The following is a 10,650-nucleotide window of genomic DNA, read 5'->3' as shown; positions in this document are numbered from 1 at the left end:
TCATCCTTACATGAATAAGGCATGCATCACTATATTCACCTATATAAATATACAAAATATATATGAATATATGATTATGTGAACGTTTTAATTAACTATGAAAAAATTATTTCATTAATTTAAATAAATAAACTTTAAAAATTACTTATCGATAATCACTTTGTGGAATGGCCAAGCAACTGTACTACCCACAACTTCTTCAATAAATGTCATTTCTGATGTAGGCCGCCACAAATAGGCATTGCATTTCCTTGGTATATCAACTCATACTCTAATAGCATGCGGTCTAATAGGGATGTGATGAACAAGAGCAATTGGATCATTAGAAGACCACCACCACCACCACATATGCTCAATCTTATGATAAGTAATTATTTGTTTGTTCAACCGCTCATACCAATAAGAAACCACTTCAACCGCCCCTTTCACATACTTCATAAACAAAGGATATCAATAAACATAATACTTGTGTTAAGGATATTTAGAAATAAATTATAGTTTACCATATATATTATATTCGATATTTTATTATAGGTATCTTTCCATTTATTGTTATTTCCATTTATTGTTATTTCCATTTATTACTATTTCCATATCCTTGTAATTTATTTGATTATAAATAAGATAACGTTCACACTGTTTAGGTGTGGTGGATTAATCAAACATTCACATGGTATCAGAGCCCTTTTCGGTTTAACAACCCCGATCCTTATTTTCAATGACTTTTGAAATTTTCTACTGTTCTTCTCCACCACCACTGCTGGCTTTGATACCGCAGGGGCAGTCTTCATGGCTGCCGCAGGCGGAGCCGATTGATTACTCTTCGGCTCAACCCTTTTGACCTCCAAATCATCCTTCGTCATACTCTGTACATACAACCTCACCTTTTCCAAACATAGCCTCTTTCATTTTCTTCCCAATTTTCCCTTCATCCTTCACAGAAACCCTAATCTTAGGATCTTCATCAGCGTTCTCTTCGGAAATATACAGAATCTCAATAAGCCCATCGACCTTCTGCAGAGATTTACCTTTGGAATCTGGGCGCCGCACTGGCATCTTCGCCAACCAAGTTGCCGCCGCCCTTCTCGCCAAAATTGGCTCCTTCGCCCCAATGTGGCGACTCTTCCGACTGCCCTTCTCGCCAAAATTGGCTATTTCGCCCAATGTGGCGACTCTTTCGGCTTCAACATTGTCTTTGTCCCTTGCTCTAGGTTTCCCCTTCTACTTCTTGGGGTTAGACATATTCTCACCAGAGCCAAGGTAGCATCGTCGCTAAGCGACAATCCCTGTTTATGGGTTAGACATATTCTCGTCGAAGCCAAGGCAGCATCGCCGCTGAGCGGCGATCCCTCTGCAATTTTCGATGGCCAAGAAAGTGTTTCTTTACGCCTCCTCTGAACCAGGTTGTTGACATCTTCACGAAAAGTGTTTCTCAACCTCTTTGAATTTTTCAGATTCAAGCTTCACGTTCGTTCAAATCCGACGTTCAGCTTGCGGTGGGGTGTTAAGGATATTTAGAAATAAATTATAGTTTACCATATACATTATATTCGATATTTTATTATAAGGCAAATATCTAATATTTGCCTTTATTACTATAGGTATCTTTCCATTTATTGTTATTTCCATATCCTTGTAATTTATTTGATTATAAATAAGATAACGTTCACACTGTTTAGGTGTGGTGGATTAATCAAACATTCACAACTTGCAAACTTAAAAATAAGTAATTTTCGAACAAGTTTAACATACGAGTGTCTCAGCAACTTGTGAATTCACCAGTTGTCCATCCTTCTTTGTGTGAGCCTTTGTCCATAACATAATCCTTGAGATCGAAGTTGGATCCGAAGAACTTTTCTTCTGCAAAATGAAATAAATATACTAAATTCACACATATAACATGAGAGTAGAATAAAACTACACTATTGATATTTACCATCTCTTCAGCGAGACGGACATATCCTTTCCTACTACATGTATGTGGAAGTTGTCTCTTTTTCATGGCTTTAAACATTTCACTTTTCTACTCAATAAGACAACATATGTTTTTGTTATATCAAAGTATATAATAATTTCAAAAATATCATATGTAAGTTTTTTTTCGATATATAAATATTCATTTCCATGAAATTTGCACTAGTTTTTTCTTTGACAAAGTCCATCCAATCATTATGATTGCAAAGTATCTGACATAAGTTCGTGCATTGCGAATTTGTTTTACATCAGAGATTTTCCAGCCCTCCATAATCTACCCATCTACCCATTTGTTGAAAAATAAACCTTTTCTACCAATAGTTGTTCATAATGTACCTTGACGGAAGAACCAAATGGTTAGAAGTAATATTATACAAATGATTAAAACTAGATAAATGAATTAAAATAACGTCATACCTCGATAGACTTCCATAACACTAATTTTAGTCTTGTAGGTAATTTCTTCATGATAGTAAAGTATCTTAATACTTTAGCAGGTATACCTTGCTTGATTGCATTCGTTTGTCTATCAACCTTCCACCTTGAAATATTACATTGATAGCAACTTTCTAACTTTTCTTTCTCATTTCTAAATAGACAACAATCGTTGACACATGCATTGATTTTTTGGTAGCCTAAGTCAAATTCTTTGAACAATGGAGTGTTTGCCTCTTGGATATTGTGAGAAATATTTTTGTCTTTCGTTGATGTAAAAGAATCTTCTTGTCCTCCTCTCTAATATATGTGCTCTTATATAAGATGGTTGCTTCCAACATAAGAGCATCATCGACTTCTTTTTCAACATCATCCTCCTCACATACTTCTCCATGATGATACCAAACATAACAACGCATCTAAGGTATTGCTTCATACTCTATTATAGCATCAACTATAGTTATAAAAAATCTTAGACTTTTAATAATATGGGACATGGGTTGTTACAACGTACGAAAAATACTATAAAAAGTCTATGATAACGTTTTTCGTAAGCTATCGTATTCATTATTTATTGTAGTGATCAGAGTATTTTTTGTTGTGGCATTCCCCTACAACAATTGATATCATAATTTTTTGTTGTGACAGTATAACACAATAAGTGGTATCAGAGCATTGTAGTTGTGGCGTCCTGTGGTACAACAAGGACAACTTTGGAGTATGAGTCAAGAGGAAAAATACGTAAATATCCCTAAAAAACACTTTATAATAAATCAAGGTTTTTATGAATACCAAGTGACAAGTTGCTAATGAAAGATTTATGTATGCAAAATATATATAGAAAGATTTATGTATGCAAAATATATATATATATATATATATATATATATATATATATTTATGACTCATATGGATTAGGGCATACTTGATCAGAATTTTTTTTTTAATTGTGCTTCAAGACTTAACAAAGAACTCTTATAACGAGAACTGAGTTATTTTGAGATTAAAGCACTTTCAAAGATTAAAGTTTTTTTCAGAAGTATACAATGTAACAAAGTAAAATAACAATAAAATGGTAGCGGATCTCATCTCTCCACCCATCTCAAATTCTTTCTCCAAATATCTTTCATCGACAATTCCTCCAACAAAAATCATGTATTAGCGGAGTAATTCTACCAAAAAAAAATGGTAGATTTACCTCAAAGAAGTGATGTGGCTATTCTTGTAGGAAAAAAAACCAACAAAAAAAGCAAAGATGACAGATTTACTTTGAAGGAGACAAAAAGAAAAAAGGTTTGATTAAGTTAGATAATATTTTCATTTATCTTATTGCAATTATTTAATTTTTAATTATCATTTTGTGTTACAAAAAAAAAATCTTTTTTCTTATTTCAATTATTTAGATTTTACTTATCATTTTGTGTTACAAAAATCATGTTAGCATTAAAAAAAAATAAAAAAAAAGTAAGAATCTATCCAAGTTAACTAAAAATAATTGGAGTAAGATTTGGAGATGATTAAACTGTTATGTGTGATTCAAAAAGCAATTTGGAGATTATTAAACTGTTCTTTGTGATTCGAGCCCTCGAATAATATTGATAATTTTTTTTTAAATATGTATTGTCAAACACAAATTTGATTAATCACGGTTGTCTTAATGAATAATTTGATTATAATCCAACCACAAGCTACTTCTCTCTTGAGCTAGTGAGAGGATGTGACCCATTGTTTAAGTAAAAAAAATTTGCGCCCAGAGAACTCTTCATCTGCTTACCTTTTATTGGAAGAAGTTGATTTTATATTGTTCCCATCATTTTCTTTAGTAAGTCTATAAAGTGGTGACATTAAATCCATTACAAAAGTAATTCTCACTCAGGCAAATCAAAGAGCAATCTCTCACGTACATTTATAATTCACTCAAGATGAACAAAATGCTTAGCAATGGTATTAAATAATACTAAAAATGAAAAATTGTTTGGACCTTATGCATTATTGTGTGTTCATACATTGGGTATCCCTATTCTTTCACAATAGTACAGACACGTACACTACTAGGTAGGGGCCCGTGTGTAGGAGTGTATTATTGTGTGTTCATGCATTGGGAAGAATCCCTATTCTTTTACGATAGTACGAACACGTACACTACTAGGCAGGAGCCCGTGTGTAGAAGTGGGGTCGTGCTACTTCAATTTCGCATAAAGGCAAAGCATACTTGTACGGCCGACAATAGTATTGCAACTCGAGACCATGACACATGCATAGGGTAGTCGTTTTGTTGTGTCGTTTTAAAGATGTTTTCGAACACGTAAGTCCATGATCGTGTTTTAAGATGAAAGTTATATTATATGAAATTTAAAGGAGGTAATTTCGCATTCAATGTTCATGATATATGTACAGTAATAACCTTAGATTAAGTAGAAAATTTAAGTCATTACACAGCATTTTATATATATACCTTAATCAAAATTAATATTAAAATTTAAATAATTAATTACTAAGTCTTTAGTTATAAATCTCAACAATCTCCTATTTACCCTAAAAATGGTGAGATATGTACCCAACCAATATTTTATATCCAACATGTCTTTTAGCTTATTCGAGAGAAGTTGAGACTTGTAGGTGTCCCTCAATCAATTTAGTTTATAGAGCCATTTTATATTATATCAAAATGCCTCTCCTTACTAGAAATCTTGGTCACTGATACACTGATACTTTCTTTCTCATGTACGTAGATGTTCTCTAATTTTATTAATATTAAGGTTTGTACCACTATTATTTCATGTTGTCTAATTTTATTAATATTAAAGTTTGTACCACTATTATCCTAATAAATAGACTAAATCATATTTGAAATACTTTTCATATCTTTAAGAAATTAGTGTAGTCATGCGAAGTCCTTTGTTATATACCTATTTCATAATTTAGGGTAAAAATTATTCTTAACATACATTTTTCAATAATAAGAACTAAGGTATCATGCATGTTGAGAATGATGGTTTAATTCATTAGCGAAAAAAAAGGAAATTAACTTATTTTTTATTTATAATTAAACAAAACTAGAGGTTAAATACATCTACATTGAAGAGTATAGAGAAAGTTCTCGTGAATTTTTAATCTTCTTATTCCAACTCTTTAACGATTGAATTTTCTATTCTTTCACAAAATCTTCATAGCGGTGTAATGCCCGAGAAAAATTGGGAACAAAAAGGGAAAAAAATATAATTTTTCTAATTTATAATTAAGTTGCCCATTATAGAGTGAAAGTTTGAAGATGATGTAGAATGAAAAAGTGTTCGAATAATAATTTTCTATAAAAATAAAAAATTTAGCAAAGATAATTCAAGAACATTCAAGAATGGGGTGTTTTTAATTTAGCCATGTCACCTCCAAATTAAGGGAAGGTAATTGAAAAGTGGTGAACAACTAATCAAACCACGACCACATTTAAATATGATTCAAAATCAAAGGGCTATGAAATTGACTATCAATAAGTAGTCATCTACTATTTTCTTAAAAAATATTTGTAGGAATCGTTTAAAATTTAATAGAAGCCTTAAATTAAGTATGATCTAAAGGAATATGGAAGAAATAAATAAAGAACGGTGAGTTAAGGATCTAAATCGAGTGTTTTGCTTGAAAATCAAGTAATGTTAAAATAACCTACTAAACAAACTCGAGTACCTATAAAATTTTAATACTGGAATAATATGACATCTTAGGGTTATAAATGAAATTTTGTAGTCATGGGATAAGGTTAGTAAAATAACCCTAATGCCCCTAGAGTAAAAGGTAACTCACAGTTCATGACCCAAACGACCTCTAAATGTCATAAAACTTTATAAGGGATTTTATTTTATGATTTTTACTCATTATGCAAAGATTTAAAATCATTAGATCATGTTTAAGGCTCGCACCAAATTTAACTTTATAAATGACCAAATTGTCTCTATATGTTTAAGTGTTGATTTATGAACCAAATAAACTCCAAATGCCTAAGATCTTATATATGATTTGACTTTGCAAGATTTCAAAGTCATTAGAGAATGTTTAAAGACTGAACCAAGGATTAAGGTAAAAATTATTGAAATGTCCCTAAGAATAACCATAAGTCATTTCAAAGTCCAAGTATCCTATGAATAACTCAAGATTTTAAAAAATGGTTAGGTATAAAGAAATGAAAATTTACGTAAGATTAGAACCTAAGGAGGAAGGGATATGACTAGAATACCACCTATGGTTAACCCCTAAGATTTATGCATGTAGTTGATTCTAAATAGGTCTAGAAGTTTAATAGGACTTGAGCTCACTTCAAGACCTTGAATATTCTTAAAAATCACAATCAAGGTATATTATAAGCTTCATGTCACACTTAAGATAACCCAAGTTCATTCTTGACTTTTATGTAATCAAGATGCTTCCTCATGGTAAGTTTTAAGTTTTAAGATAATCCTTGAATTTTAAGGAACTAGAAAGCTATTTTAAGATAATCCTTGAATTTTAAGTAACTAGGAGGCTAACCTATCTGAAGATGAGCTCAAAGTTAGCCCTTGATTTTTGAGCCATCAAGATTCTATCTCATGATAAGCTTAAGGATAATCCTTAGTTTTCAAGTAACTAGAAGGTTATTCTAACTTAAGATGAGCTCAAAGTTGGCACTTGATCTTCAAGCAATCGGAATATTACCTAATAAGCTTTATGATAGCTTTTGTTTTCAAGCAACTAGTAGGCTACCCTAATTCAAGATGAGCTCTAGGTCCGTCCTTAGTTTTTAAGTAATTAGGATACTGTTCCAAAGTAAACTTTAGGTAGCTTTAATTTTCAAGTAAACAATATGCTACTTTAACTTTAACTTTAAGGTCGTTAAATAAGTTTACTAGAGACTCCTGCCCTAAAGTAGTATAAGCATCAAATCTTCTAAAATATGAAGACGGCTAGAAGCCACTCAAGAACCAAGAACAAGGACTAATGACAAAAATAAGAATCAAAGACCAAGAACTAAGGTCAAAGAACTAGAACTAAGAACTATGATAAAAAATCAAGAACAAAAGATAAGAACTAAAAGAGTGGTATCCTAGCATTCCCAAAATACATGATTAAGGGTTACTTACTTCGCCTTTGTACTCATTCTTATTCTCTCATGTTTTTTAGATGACCAAATGGAGATGGTCGAGAATGGAAACGGATCTGGAGTTGAAGTCATATAGAACCACGTTGTGTTTTAATTGATTAGTATTTATTAATGTTTTGAAGTACACATTTTACTTTGTCATTTATGTTTTCAAGTATGTTTTAAATTAGTCGCGATTCGAGATTAAAATCGGGTCGTGACATAAATCGAAGGCAAGCCCTCAAAGGTAGAAGTTCATAACTCACTAAGGATTAAGATCGAGTTGCATATGATCATCTTGTGAAATGTTAATCCTCTCAATTAACAAATTTATAAAAATATATTATATATTTTGTGGTCTTGTTTTATACAATTCATTGTATAGGATTCATTGTATAGGATACCCTACTCATATGTCATGACATGAACGATTTGAATCAAATCATTTGTAATAATTACAAAGTGAGTCGTATCAATAAAGTTATCAAGATAAGAAACTCAATGATATCCATATACGGTAAACCCTTTAGTTTATTGCTTGAACAATATCTTCTTGTACATCAACCACATCCGGTTCAAGATTACATTAATAACTTTAAATTTTTCATACTATAGATAATATTAAATTGCTAATGAAATAATCAAAATTATTATTAAAAATTAGGTGGTAGGACCTAATAAACATGACACAATGTCTTGGCTCTAAGATTATAGCTAGCCAAGTAGGCTAAACTCATAATATGACACAACGAGAATCATGACCCTAACACAACGTCCTAATAGTTAAGTATCACCCTACGAGATGGATCGAACCTAGCTTAGAGATGCCTTAAGTTACCCTAGACCTCCCTACCTCTTTAGTATGTCATGAACTCATGATTTCTCACCTCGATTGATGGGATGCCTTGCCTCAATTGGCAGGATGTCATGTATGATTCTACTAGCCTGATGGGTAGCGTCACAATTTTGTATTAATGACCTAGATTGGTCTAGTTAAGAAAATATCTCAAATTCAAGATTTATGACTATGTATTGTGTGTGAAAATGGACATGAACGTCCAGGTAAGACCCATGCAAACCAGTCTTGAGAGGGGTGAGGGACCACATGAGTACGTAGGACCCATATCAATTCATGAATATGTATTGGATGTGAAAATGGGCATAGGCTTATCGATTAGATTCATCCTCTATAAACTTGCCTTGAGAGAGGTGACGGATCACATGGATATGTCCATGTAGGACAGAGAGCAATATATGACTATGTATTAAGTGTGGAAATAGAGGTAGACTTCCAGATATAACTCATGCTTTGTAAATTTGTTTCAAGAGAGATGAGGGACTACATGGGTACATAGGACGAGGCTTAGACATGGATTGATCAAGGACTCAAAATTCAGATTCTTAAGAATGAACCCTTAAGAGTGTAGTTCCTTAGCTGCATCCATAACCACGATCAAAATCATACAACTTATGGTCTATTTTAGACTGGCCCTAGTTCTTTATTGTTTATCAAGTATACTATGTATATTTTATTAGGCAAAAAAATTTATTTATTTTTGTTACTCTTTTAACCCACGTCAAAATCTTCGATTCAAACAACATGGAACTCAAATTGTGACATTATGACTTAGAACACAAGAGACTATGGTGGGTGACCAATGATCACTCCAAAGATTTATTGTCGAAGTGGTCGTTGGTTTTCATCCTTAGTCCTAGTTATTGTTAGCCACAAGTTCTTTTCGCTAGTCACTAGAAGTCAATGGTGGTCAAAGTAGCCATTGATGGTCATTGGCAGTGAGGTGGTGGTTGCTAGCTTTTGGGCATTGGCAGTCGACAATGGTGAGTGGTAGTTGTTAGTCCGGTGGATGGGCATTGATGGCTAGCAGTGGTGAGTTTTTGGCCGCAGACGAAGATCAAGGTAGAAGTAAAAGATAAAGAGATTTGGGTTAAGTAGTGTCAGAATATTTTAAAAAAAGTTTATAACGAAGGTTAAAATTTCCACAATCGTATGATATTGTCTACTTTGAATATAGGTTCTCGTGGTTTTGGGCTTCTCCAAAAAGCCTCATATAAATAGAGAGAATATTCTTTAATTATAAATCTATGATAATTCCTTCAACGTGGACAAAATTTGAGAGTTCATTATTACACTCAAAAATTCTTTTTCTATATTTTTGATTCGAAGTGTTTCCTTCAAAAATGACTTTGTTTCTTCTCAAATTCATTTTTGAAAATCCAATTTAAGTGATGGTCAAATATTTCAAATCTTGCTCAACCCGTTATTTTTAACTAAAAAGTCAATAAAAAAAAAAAACCAACAAACCAACAACTCATTTCAATATTTTTTGAAGGAAATAATAAATAAAGATAGCTCGAGGAGGCATGACAGCTTGAGGAGGCATGACGGTAACGTAGATCCATTCCTAATCATATATGGTAGTTTTTTTAATAAAAAAAATAATATTACGTAATCTAAAAGTATCTAAATTGTAGTTACATTCATTTATGTAGTGTACTTGTGCCCAAACATTTAATAAGGCAAGCAAGCATAATTCATTTCGAACCATTAATCTTTTATGTACATTGTCACATTGTATGAAAGAATCAATTTTTAGCCAAATTAACGTACCAACTCAATCCCTTCTTTCACCCTAAAGGGCCCGTTTTCGTTGAGGGTCTTGAGGGGACATTGTACACAGAAAAACATACATCTTGTTACCCATCAAAGCTCATGAGTTTCCTCAAACACCATCTCTTCTTNCTTTGAATATAGGTTCTCGTGGTTTTGGGCTTCTCCAAAAAGCCTCATATAAATAGAGAGAATATTCTTTAATTATAAATCTATGATAATTCCTTCAACGTGGACAAAATTTGAGAGTTCATTATTACACTCAAAAATTCTTTTTCTATATTTTTGATTCGAAGTGTTTCCTTCAAAAATGACTTTGTTTCTTCTCAAATTCATTTTTGAAAATCCAATTTAAGTGATGGTCAAATATTTCAAATCTTGCTCAACCCGTTATTTTTAACTAAAAAGTCAATAAAAAAAAAAAACCAACAAACCAACAACTCATTTCAATATTTTTTGAAGGAAATAATAAATAAAGATAGCTCGAGGAGGCATGACAGCTTGA

The sequence above is a fragment of the Cucurbita pepo genome, chromosome LG15 (genome assembly GCF_002806865.2).
Source record: "Cucurbita pepo subsp. pepo cultivar mu-cu-16 chromosome LG15, ASM280686v2, whole genome shotgun sequence".
Lineage (NCBI taxonomy): Eukaryota > Viridiplantae > Streptophyta > Magnoliopsida > Cucurbitales > Cucurbitaceae > Cucurbita > Cucurbita pepo.
Note: the sequence above shows the minus strand (reverse complement) of the source record.